This window comes from Esox lucius, chromosome 18 (genome assembly GCF_011004845.1).
Source record: "Esox lucius isolate fEsoLuc1 chromosome 18, fEsoLuc1.pri, whole genome shotgun sequence".
Lineage (NCBI taxonomy): Eukaryota > Metazoa > Chordata > Actinopteri > Esociformes > Esocidae > Esox > Esox lucius.
This window is the reverse complement of record NC_047586.1, coordinates 15,582,359-15,595,318: the sequence shown is the minus strand read 5'-3', so window position 1 is coordinate 15,595,318 and position 12,960 is coordinate 15,582,359.

Here is a 12,960-nt window from a genome sequence, read left to right as displayed (position 1 = left end):
TGGTGCCCTGACGTCAGGGCGGAGAGGGATCATGGCGGAGCAGGGAAGAAAAGGAGCTGTAGCTAATTTCACGGGCAGTATTTTCCTGTCATGCACCGCTAATTTTCCTGTTCAGCCTGCGTGATGAAATATATGCCCTGTGATCCCTGGTTGCCGCCGAGGCCTGCAGCATGTCTCAAATCACGCCCTGTCCTCTACATAGTGAACTAACACCATAGGGTTCTTAAAAGTAGTGCTGTTCTAAAGTAGGGCACGATATAGGGAAAAGAGTGCCATTCAGGACATGCGCCCAGAGTGCTTGCTGAGCTATCTTTATAACGGGAGGCCTTCGTCACAAATCCATATTAGTGCCCTTTTCATACAGGCTTCCTAATTCACACGGAGCCTGATAAAACCATGCAGGAGACTGTGATGGCAGTTTCATTTGCTCACTCTCAATTCCTTTCTATCCCTGAGTGACACTGTGATTCAACTGGCTACAGTGGCTCTCAAAAGTATTCACCCCCTTGGGACTTCTCAACTCATTGGTTACAACATGAAATCAAAATGGATTTAATTCATGTTATTTTTCTAAAATCCCCAAAAAGGACGTATTTGGAGAATACATCACCTGCTATCTTTAACGATATGGTTGGACGCAGGACACAAACACGAAGCAGTGAAATCTCAGAACATAACTAAACATCTCAAGCCCTCCTAAACAACCAAACCTAAGCTGAAGCGGTCGCAGCTGTGCCCTCCTCACCCACCTCTCCTCTCTCGCCTCCTCCCCCGTCTCCCCCTCTCTCCCCTCCTCACCTGTCAGAAGCGGTTACGGCGAGAGCCCCCCCTCGCTTCGGTCGGTCCGACAGCTCCTCTGGTTGCCGTGGAGCCCAGCAGTGTCCCCAGGTGAACCATTGGCAGCCCTCGTTATGAAGATAAGCTCCATTTCAGAGAGGTAGGCGCCACTGGGGAGAAAGGAGGGCTGAGGGCAGGATATAGAGAGGGGGAGGAGGAGAGGGGAAGGAGGAGAGGGGAAGCTAAGCACGGATGGTGACGGGGTGAGGGAACAGGGTGAGGATGGGTAAGGGAGTGCTCAGGCTCTAGGAGCGAGGGGTGAGGAGGGGATTAGGGAGGTTGATTGTGGGTGAGGAGAGGTAAGCTCCAGAGGCAACCTCGACCCTATGCATAAAGATGAAAGCACAGAGGCCGTGCTCCTCCAACAAATCCATCAGATGGCAGTTAAAGAGGCTGGCTGGCCTCACAGCACTCTGGCAGGGACATGTGTTGTAGGTTGTGTGTGTAGGCACTTAACGTGCGTGTGTGTGTGTGTGTGTGTGTGTGCGTGTGTCTCAAATCCTCCTCGCATCCTTAAGTGTGTCTCAAGAGGTTCCCTGGAGAAGAGAGAATTTGTGAAATGAGAGAGGAGCTGAGACAGAGAGTGAAGCACAGCCAAATCACATGTCTTAGAAAACAAGTTAAAGAGACCAACTTTGAAAGTTTTCTCTCATTAGTGGATCCATCATCGATCTCCGCTGGCATACAAACAATCGTACCCGCAGTGTGATATTTTAGAACGGAAGGGGTGCCAAAACCTGAGAGCCTGGTCCATTCGCATTAACGCTGTCTGTGACTAAACTTTATCTAGGCATGACGACAATTACAAGGAGACTAAAACCATCTCCGCTGTCGTTGATAATTGTGACATTCCCATGAAGACCATTAGAACAGTGCTCCTGTCTGGGGTAACCCTTCCTCTGCTACGAACACAAAAGATGGAAGTCTCACATCCAGAGAAGCGTCCCACCCCTACAGTGCTCCCGGGGCTCTCTGGTGTGATGGGTGAGCACTGATGAAAAATAATTGGGGCTTTCTTTCTGAGTTCCTTAAGGACAGTGGAGAGGAGAGGATGGGAAGCTGGGGAGAGAACATAATAAGGCTGTCTCTTCCCCAGAGGCGGAGGGAGTGAGACGAGTGCTCGCCTGCCGCGGGACAGGTTTAACTCCCACTGGGCTGGAGATAGCAGGGCCGCGTCCATTTGAGGTGTTTCCAACACCGCCAGAAGTACATCTCTTCACTGTTCCCACACAACGTCATTCAGACTGGGAGTAAAAGGCGGAACAAAACACGGATACTATGAGATTCAAAGTACATCAGGTCTATTTATACCTGGGGTTCACATATAAGTTGGCAAATATCTGCATGAGCACAATCAAATTCTCAATGGATCCCTCTCTGCTAGAGGCGCTAGCTGCTGGTTATCAGGCGCTGCCATCGGGCAACATGCTCCGTAGATTAGCTACGCGCTGCCTTGTTGCTTGGCTGCCACATCTACAAACACACACATACTCTCACTGCCTGTCTTCTCAAGGTCAAAGCTGTACCAGCTTGAACACCACAAGCCCTACAGGACGGAGCAGAGAAGGGGAGGGAGCGAGGGTCTGTGGGAGGGGAAGTTAAGGGGGGGGGAGCATACACAGCATGAAATGGGGTTATCAGAACAGTACTCTCCCTCTGTGAAACTCATTGCAGGTTTATGCGAGCAGAGCCACGGTCTGAGTAATTGCGTGGATAAGAGGAGGATCGGGAAAGCACTGTCGGTGTTTGCTGAGAGCATTCTAATTAGCTGTCTTGTAACAAGCTCTCCTTAGACTGATGAAGCAATTTTGTTGTCGATTAGGAAAATGAGTGAATTCCTCCTGAAAGGGACCGTCCTGCGCTTGGCGCAGTGTGTGCTTGTGTTTCCGTTGTTCCACAGTTTAAATGATCACCGCAGGTCCTAACAAGGATAGTAGAACAGGAACAATCTACCCATGAAGTCAATTTGTTGTTTAGGGGCAAGGTTTTGAGTCAAACATACAATTAAGTTGATTAGTTAGTTAAGTTAGTGTTAAAATTTGAGTCACTTTTAGGTTTAGGCATGAATATTAGGTTATTGAGGTTAAGGTTAGGTATGGGGAAAAAAATAGTTTTTTGTTTTCTGGTCACCACAAAGATAGAATTCCAAGGCTGGGTGGGTGTTTGAGATCTTCCATCCCCTGAAGATCAATATTAGGAGGGCATTGTGTGTGGAGACTGCCCAAAGATACAGATGAACATTAGGAAGAATGTGTGAGTGGGAGGCATGTATTGCACACCTTTTGACTAGATCCTTACGAACCCTGATCGAAATGAGTGCACTTGTAGTGTGCTATTTGGCATCTGTTTCCAGGCTGCTGTGGCTGGCTGCTAAGTAGTGTCTAGAAGTTAAGTCGTGTCTGGCTGTTAAGGTTGTGCTCCTGGCTTTTCTCCACTATAAACTGTAATACTGATTTTGAATACACACAAAACACATACACACATAGAGCTGCTAAGGAGGGTAATGAGGCAGTGAGGAGTGTGGAATATTTACCTGCATAAATATCTGCATTGTCTTCTTACACTGTGTGTCTGTGTCTCTGTGTCTCTGTGTGTACGTGTGTGTGTGTGTGTGTGTGTGTGTGTGTGTGTGTGTGTGTGTGTGTGTGTTTGTGCTGCCATCTAGTGGCACATATATGAACTACTAACCATTTTATAGCCTCCCTCAACACGAGATGATATACACTTCTGACTGTGTGATAAGCTGCTCAGCTGTCTACGCTATTTTATCTCTCCATCATGCAATGGTAATGTAACATGAAATCTTGCTATGAATATGTTGTTTGTGTGCCAAATGGCCTATTCCCATCTGGCCCTGGTCAAATGTAGTGTATTTTATAAGGAATAAGGTGTAATTTGGGATATATCCATTTGCATCATCCCACTGCTTTCATCTCCATTTTGTTTTCCAATTAGTCTGTTTGTCCAATAATATATGCAGGAAAGATTCTGTAGTAATTTGCCTATTAAATGGTTCAAGCTTTACATTAGGATGCACAAAATGGAGTAGTTAATGTAATGTCTTTTTGTTTCATGCTGATCACAATGAAAATCTGAAATGAATGTAACACATGGAACAGTAGTGTCCCGTTATATGGCAATATGATTGTATCTGACTGAGAGCCAATACAGTACATGCATAGTCATTGTATGTAGAAGACATATTTAAACATTTTAAAAATAAAATAGTATTTGTGAAAGTCTAAATCGATATGAAAAAGAGGTTGAGTTTTTTCGTGTAGTCCCTATCCATGCTTTTATCAGTAATTGAACACCTGCGTTGGAAAATGTTTGGACATTTCTATTTTCAAACGATTCCTCTGAAGCTTGTGTGCATCAGCGAGTGTAAATGACCTCTGTGTTCCAAAGTGTCCACTGAGTGTAAATGACCTCTGTGTTCCAAAGTGTCCACTGAGTGTAAATGACCTCTGTGTTCCAAAGTGTCCACTGAGTATAAATGACCTCTGTGTTCCAAAGTGTCCACTGAGTGTAAATGACCTCTGTGTTCCAAAGTGTCCACTGAGTGTAAATGACCTCTGTGTTCCAAAGTGTCCACTGAGTGTAAATGACCTCTGTGTTCCAAAGTGTCCACTGAGTGTAAATGACCTCTGTGTTCCAAAGTGTCCACTGAGTGTAAATGACCTCTGTGTTCCTAAGTGTCCACTGAGTGTAAATGACCTCTGTGTTCCAAAGTGTCCACTGAGTGTAAATGTGAATGAATCGTTTTTTGTCCAAATGGTTGGATTACATCTAATCTCATGAAATGAGTGACAGTCACGGGCAAAAACTAACAGCGCTTGTTGTCTAGACTTCCTGCTTTCAACTGGGTTTGTCTTGTCAATCTATAATATCTGCATTTTCAGATCTATGACATCAGCTTGGTCTGTCCAGGAGAATTGCAGCAGTAGTAGGTTGGAGACAATCCTTTCAAAACACTTTCTGAAACCCTTTTCAATGATGAGTGGATGGCACCTATTACAAGATGTTTCTAGCCTGTTACATTTTGTGTGTTGCTGGGAGATTATGTGTGTTTTGATCTCTAACTTCTTTGATAAGCTGTCCAACAATCACTGGTGGTTGCAACATAATTTACTCTACCAACATTCTCTATCAGTGTTTCTCATGGGATTGGCACCTTCATGTATAGTATTCTTTCACAGGTATGTCTAGACTTTGCAGTCTTTAAAAGCAAGTTGCTCGGCACCTGAGCCTCATTAAATGAATGACAAGCTTGGCAATGGACGTGTCTGCCTCCTCTCACTACCATCATGTCAGATACCTTTGCTTGTTTGTTCCTTGGTCTGCATGTTTTTGCTGAAGTAAATGTATTGCAGACCATCATCTTGGATTAATGTTTTCTCTGCAAACATAGACATTCCATAAATTGACTAATGTAGCAAAAAATCCTAGCTAAGCCAAAGCTAAAAGTAGTCTCTCTTCATTTGTCTTGTAGCGTTAGATAGCTAGTTCCCTTGTTGATGTTAGTCAAAATGTATTTTGCCCAAAAACATCATTTTAAACCAATGTTAACCAGCCACCACATATAGGCAATAGGAAGGCACAACACACAATTATCATCAATAGGTGGTGGTGTTGTTAGCCATGTAGCTAATACTAGCTTGCATGGATAACTTAGCTGCTAACATCAACCTCTGTTAAAAAAAACATACTGGAACAAGGAGAGCCACAGGGAACGAACACAGGACAAGTGCTCAGGGCCCTGAATGGCATTTTATTAACTTAAAGACCGGATTGGGTGGATGTGGCTCCAGACGCCTCGTTCATCACTACCCGGGCTCCAGAGAGCTGGTTCGTCACTGCCGGGGTTCAGGGCAGCTCGTTTGTCACTGCCGGAGTTCCAGGCGGCTCGTTTGGCACTGCAGCCCAGCAGGGATGTGCACCCGTTGCACTGGTGTTCTCCAACCATCCCACCCACACCTAGCAGTCCCACTTCACCCGGCATTTTGTCGGCCGCCGGTCTTGTCAGCCAGGCAGCAGGGATCAGCTCTCCCTTCCCTCTACCCAATATACTCAGTAACAGCATATGTATTGTGAAATTATTAATAAAAACAAAAGCAATGCGATGCAATTTACAATTGACCCAAAAGATGTCCCCAATTTTGTCACAATATAGCAAACATGGCAACACAGCATCTCGTTTCTGAGCTACTTGACTGACAGCACATGCTTTGAACTGTACTTTTGGACGGCTGTTAAATTTCCAATCACAGTGTATGCAACACTGCAATTTAATCAGAACAGCTCAAAGTAAATACATTTCCTAATACCCTATTGCATTTACATCTGCAATGTGAAGCAAACAGATCATGCAAACAAAAATGTGTATTAATTTAAACACGTTTTAATTTTATAATATGGCACATTTAATCCTCCATGCAAGAACATTGGACTGTCATATTCAGAGCCATTTGTCAGCTATCAGAAAATATGAGCTATAAAAAGAGGATTCATTTTTGGAGTCAGTTATAATTTTCTTGCTTGAAAGTACGCAGTACCTGTCAAATTCAGACCTTTTCTCTTCCCATTGGAAAACCCCAGGGGGGGGCTCATTAGAACAAGTATCCTCTCACAACCTAAGATGGTGACGGCTCAAACACGCGATTCAGGCAAATTTAGAGGACAAAATAATCTAACAGCTCAGGTATTCTTAGATAGCTTTTGGACAATATATTGTAGTGTAAAACGGCCCCATGAGTAGAAAGCAATTGTTGGGAAATAATGTTTATTGAACTGTTTGTGAAAAACCTACCAGAAAGTGATTTTACTAGAAAGGCTGTTAACAATGCAGTTTCTGTCACCAACCTTCTTTTATGAAATTGTCTGTGGAAATGATTTAAACTGGTCCTTGTGCATAGAGTTATATGGTTTGTTAAGCTTTTACCCCAATGTTTTGTGTTTGAAATGCATTTTTAAGGAAAGAGTGATAGAGTAATTATGCTACAGTGGAATTGCCATGAAACTGGGACTTACAGTGATGGGATGTGCCAGGTTGGTCGTTCTATAATGTGGCTCTTGTATTCCTTACCAAAAAAACATCTCACTCCTCTTGCACTAAATCATTTCTCTAAATTCATTAACCCTATTTATCTGTGGAGATGTCCAGTGATAAGCCAGCTATGCAAAGAATGGCCTGAGGCCTCCACCATCCTCATGATGGAGAAACCCTATGCAAAGCCACTAACAGTGATTTATCTATGCTCTGTCCTTGAGAAAATGCACAAAGGGCTTGCAGGAGAAATTTAAAATGATTATAGATGTGCTAAACACTAAGATAAGGGCCAGCACAAATATATCTGCCTTCCATAACTAGCTCACTGCTGACCTTGAAAGGACAGCTGAATGCACTTCAGTTTGTGTAGATTCACTGGAGGGAAAATACACAAAACTAGATAGAAACATCCAGATGCTAACAGCTGAGGCTGTGGACTTGGAGGGAAACTCCAGAGGTACAAAAGTGGTCTTAGAATCCAGAGTAATAGGCATGCTCTGTCTGAAGGTCCTGTGTAATACTGTTCTTTGGTTGCCTCCACATTTTGACTACACTCACCTTAACCACTGAACTAAACCCAGTGGATTCTGACTTCCTAAATGCAGAAAACTCTCTGGTAGAAATGTACTAAGATCCCTGTTCCACATGTTTGGCTTTGTCTATTTGTTTGGTACCTTTTCTGGAAATAGACTAATTTTGAGTTAGAGTGAGCCTTCTGATGGACAAACTCAAAGCAAACATACCATTTTGGAAAATCGTGCCCCATCATCTCAAGCAAACATATTGTATTGTCTTTTATGACATGAATGTTAAAATAAAATAAATAACAATATGTGGCCTGGGCTTGCCAAGATGTCTTAGCTGCTACCTCCAGGGCACTTCCAGCGTACTGCTGCAGCATGTGTTTGAATCCACCCTACTGCCCTTTTATCTACATGTCCCCATTTTAACAATAAAGCATCCAAATTCTGCTAAATACAGCACCTTTGGAAAGGAATCAGACCCCTTCATTTTCTCCACATTCTTTTGTGTTATAGCATAGACATCATTTATAATTCATTAAATATACATCTTTTTTTAAACCAATTCATCGAAAATAACAAAGAGCCCTAAACGACGAGTGTGAATACAGTGAGACAGCATAGTATTTAAACATTAGGAATAGAAGAGAGAGAAAGTAAAGCAAATGAGAATGTGAAAGATGGAGAATGAGAGCGACAGGATTACAGAAGCACAGCGTGTACCTGATGTGTGCTGCATGTAGAAACACTGTGAATTACATCAACTGCAGTGACTACAGGTAGGAATCCTGAATACATGGCCAATAATAGCAAGTATAGGGAATATGACGCTAAATCAGGAAATTACAACAAATTGTGGAGTCACTGAAGTTGTAAGTAGGATTATTTTTGTGTGTGTGTGCGCGTGTGTGTGCGTGCGTGTGTGTATATGTCTCTCCCTATTTGTTCTCCAGACTGGAAGGCTGGTCCTGACCCACTTTATGTTGTTTTCTTCCTTTCATTCATCCACTATCTGCCTCCCTCCACACACACACACACAGCACCACCACAGAACACACACACACACAGACAACACCACCACAGAACACACACAGACAACACCACCCCAGTACACACACACACAACACCACCACAGAACACACACACAGACAAACACCACCCCAGTACACACACACACACACAGCACCACCACAGAACACACACACACAGAACACACACACACAGACAACACCACCCCAGTACACACGCACACACACAGCACCACCACAGAACACACACACACTGACAACACCACCACAGAACACACACACACACACACAGCACCACCACAGAACACACACACACACACCACCACAGTACACACACACACACAGCACCACCACAGTACACACACACACACACACAGACAACACCACCACAGTACACACACACACACACACCACCACCACAGTACACGCACACAAATGCCAGCATACACACTTCTCACCTCAACCTCCTAGTGTTTACCTGGAAAAAAAGAGAGATAAATCATTCCCGACAGGGGAGTGCAGAACCCAAGAACAACCCACACATACCCACACACCCTCCCAAACACCCACACAAGAGGTGAAAGGAGTTTGAATGCAGTTGAGTGCAGCTATTTAGTATAGTTAGGTGTCTTGATGTGGTGACCATAGTCTCATTAGTCTCTATGGGACTGCTGGCCATCTCCTCGGGGCCAAAGGGAAATAAATGGTTCAGAAGGCAGGATGTTTTAGACGTGACGGACCTGCACTGTTCATCCGGACTCAAACTGCCTGAGGAACTTTTTTAGGATTGGTGGATTACTGGGGTGGGAGGGGTCATCCATGATCTTTCCTGTAAGCTTACTTGCCCTGGAGTTATGTAGGACCTTGGTGGAGGGGAGGTGACCGTTGATGACCCTTTAAAATGGAGTGTACTCCAGCAGCAGGCACACACAGACCTAAACCAGACCGTGGTGGAGGAAGGACTCTACGTTGGATGAATGAAGAGATTTTGTTTTAGCATGCGCTGTGTCATAGAAATTATTAACCATAGCAAATTGAATGATTCAGCTGAACTAAGAGTTGAACCGTAAATCTGGAGCGGGAGAGGAGGGACATATTTTCTGAAGTCAACCTAAACATTCACAGTTTTGTCTGTGTTAAGTTTTAGGAAAATTAAGTTATTGCTGTCGTTGATAAGACGCACCAGGGTGATGTTATCTGCTAACTTAGTTAATTAGAAACATGTGTTGAAAAAGAAAGAGGTACAATCTTCAAGACTGACCGACGTGATGAAATTATTCCACATGAACATGACCGATGTGATGAATTGATTCTAGACCAACATGCCTGACATGATGAATTGATTCCACACCAACATGACGAGTTGATTCCACACCAACATGACCAACATGACGAGTTGATTCCACACCAACATGACCAACATGATGAGTTGATTCCACACCAACATGACCAACATGATGAGTTGATTCCACAGCAACATGACCAACATGACAAGATGATTCCACACCAACACGATCAACATGACGATTTGATTCCACACCAAAATGACCAACATGATGAGTTGATTCCACACTAACATAACCAACATAATTAATTGAGGAGTTGATTCCACACTAACATAACCAACATAATTAATTGATGAGATGATTCCACACCAACATGACCGACATGATTAAATGATTCCACACCAACATGACAATTTGATTCCACACCAACATGACTGACATGATTGTTTACACACCAAAATGACCAACATGATGAGTTGATTCCACAATCACATAACCAACATAATTAATTGATTCCACACCAAAATGACCAACATGATGAGTTGATTTCACACCAACATGACTGACATGATTGTTTCCACACCAAAATGACCAACATGATGAGTTGATTCCACAATCACATAACCAACATAATTAATTGATTCCACACCAAAATGAACAACATGATGAGTTGATTTCACACCAACATGACTGACATGATTGTTTCCACACCAAAATGACCAACATGATGAGTTGATGTGACAATTTGATTCCACACCAACATGACTGACATGATTGTTTCCACACCAAAATGACCAACATGACCGACGTGATGAATTGATTCCACACCAACATGACCGACAGGGGGGAGTGTGGAATCTGAGCATTAACAATTACAATATGAATGTACACTCACCTAAAGGATTATTAGGAACACCTGTTCAATTTCTCATTAATGCAATTATCTAATCAACCAATCACATGGCAGTTGCTTCAATGCATTTAGGGGTGTGGTCCTGGTCAAGACAATCTCCTGAACTCCAAACTGAATGTCAGAATGGGAAAGAAAGGTGATTTAAGCAATTTTGAGTGTGGCATGGTTGTTGGTGCCAGATGGGCCGGTCTGAGTTTTTCACAATCTGCTCAGTTACTGGGATTTTTACGCACAACCATTTCTAGGGAAATGAATTACAAAGAATGGTGTGAAAAGGGAAAAACATCCAGTTTGCGGCAGTCCTGTGGGCGAAAATGCCTTGTTGATGCTAGAGGTCAGAGGAGAATGGGCCGACTGATTCAAGCTGATAGAAGAGCAACTTTGACTGAAATAACCACTCGTTACAACCGAGGTATGCAGCAAAGCATTTGTGAAGCCACAACACACACAACCTTGAGGCGGATGGGCTACAACAGCAGAAGACCCCACCGGGTACCACTCATCTCCACTACAAATAGGAAAAAGAGGCTACAATTTGCACAAGCTCACCAAAATTGGACAGTTGAAGACTGGAAGAATGTTGCCTGGTCTGATGAGTCTCGATTTCTGTTGAGACATTCAGATGGTAGAGTCAGAATTTGGTGTAAACAGAATGAGAACATGGATCCATCATGCCTTGTTACCACTGTGCAGGCTGGTGGTGGTGGTGTAATGGTGTGGGGGATGTTTTCTTGGCACACTTTAGGCCTCTTAGTGCCAATTGGGCATCATTTAAATGCCACGGCCTACCTGAGCATTGTTTCTGACCATGTCCATCCCTTTATGACCACCATGTACCCATCCTCTGATGGCTACTTCCAGCAGGATAATGCACCATGTCACAAAGCTTGAATCATTTCAAATTTGTTTCTTGAACATGACAATGAGTTCACTGTACTGGAATGGCCCCCACAGTCACCAGATCTCAACCCAATAGAGCATCTTTGGGATGTGGTGGAACGGGAGCTTCGTGCCCTGGATGTGCATCCCACAAATCTCCATCAACTGCAAGATGCTATCCTATCAATATGGGCCAACATTTCTAAAGAATGCTTTCAGCACCTTGTTGAATCAATGCCACGTAGAATTAAGGCAGTTCTGAAGGCAAAAGGGGGTCAAACACAGTGTGTTCCTAATAATCCTTTATGTGAGTGTACGTTTCATTGGAAGTGAATGTGCTTAGATAATGAGAACAACAGAAACCTCTCTGTTTAGATTCTCTCTGTAGGTTGCGCTCTGATAACCACAGGAATGTTTACAGTGACCATCTGGCATGGGGGTTGATTCCTAGAAACCTGATCTGTGCTAAATGCCCTTAATGTATAGGCTAGCTGGCAACTATCTTTACAGTGAGAAGATAATGGAACGTTCACCGAATGACATCTGTGCTGCAATTTTCCAATAAACTTGAGCGAACTTCTCCCTCGATTTGATACCCTGTGTACCTGACCACTATACGTAACCGCTGATTTCTAACACCAACATGGCAAGTTTATTCCACACCAACATGACCGACATGAAGAGAAGATTTCACACCAGCATGACCGACATGACGAGTTGATTCCATACTAACATAACCGAAATGACGAGTTAATTCCAACCCAACATAGCAAGTTGATCCCACACCACTAGGCAACTAACCTTCATCCCAAACATGTTGTTAGTGGTAGCTCACATGGCCTAAGCATGGTCGGTCCTGTTCAGTCACTGGACTGAAAAAACCTCTTTTCACTCCCAAGACAAATAGTAGGCCAGCAGCTTACATGTGAAGATTCTTGTAATATTTATACAATGACTGTTTGGTCCCACTGTTATATAGTCTGATACATTACATAATGGACAAGGAAGAACAACAACCGCGGACTACATCTTTCACCCATATGACAAGTTTAACCTTTTAAATGGCATATATGCATAAGATATCCAAGGCAAAATACACAAAGCAATCCTTAATTGCATTAATTAAATAAATAATGCATGCTAATGATAGCAATCCTCTGCACGGTATTTGTGTCACCGACAGAAACGTACAGCGGTTCCCCTTCTGTCTCTTTCTCACTCGACCTAATTCTACTTCGATCTCATTCCCTCACTCCATCACTGGTCCCTTGGCGCTGCTTCCCTTCCCCCCACACCGCCTTCCTCCTCTCTTTCTCTCCTGTGCCTTCTGTGCTGCTGTTGTTTTCCTCGGTCTGCTCCCCACACCTCTCCTGTTGGGCGGGTGACACGGCCCGCAGCGGTGCCACTTTTGTGTCGGTTCCAATTAGGGCCTCTGTCATGTCCCGGG